Source organism: Mesitornis unicolor, unplaced genomic scaffold (assembly GCF_000695765.1).
Source record: "Mesitornis unicolor isolate BGI_N332 unplaced genomic scaffold, ASM69576v1 scaffold11369, whole genome shotgun sequence".
NCBI classification, from domain to species: domain Eukaryota; kingdom Metazoa; phylum Chordata; class Aves; order Mesitornithiformes; family Mesitornithidae; genus Mesitornis; species Mesitornis unicolor.
Window position 1 is genome coordinate 809 of NW_010206652.1, and position 604 is coordinate 1412.

Below are 604 nucleotides of genomic sequence, written 5' to 3' on the forward strand. Positions count from 1 at the left end.
GGTGAGGAGCTGCTAAGGACTTTGGACTTGTATAGTTTAGAGAAAAGGAGGTGGAGGGGCGACCTCATTGCTGTCTACAGCTTCTTGAGGAGGGGAAGTGGAGAGGGAGGTGCTGATCTCTTATCCCTTGTATCCAGTGACAGGATGCATGGGCATGGTTCAATGCTGTGCCAGGGGAGGCTTAGACTGGTCATCAGCACGCATTTCTTTATTGAGAGGGTGGTCAGACACTGGAACAGGTGTCCTAGAGAGGTGGTCAATGCCCCAAGCCTGTCAGTGTTTAACAGGCATTTGGACAATGCCCTTAATAACATGCTTTAACTTGGTCAGCCCTGAATTGGTCAGGCACTTGGACTTGATGATTGATGTAGGTTCCTTCCAACTAAAATAGTCCATTTATTCTATTCTATTCATCAGGCTTACATTTCTCAAATCTTAAGAGCTCCTGGCTCATTACATTTTCACTTGCTTGTCCCCATCTGAAAGATCAACAAAACCAAGGACAATAGAGAATAATGATTTGGCAAATGCTGCTGAACTGCACAAGCAAGAAAATCACTGCTCTTGTCTTTTTGTTCTAATAGTGCTGGCAATAAAAGTTTCC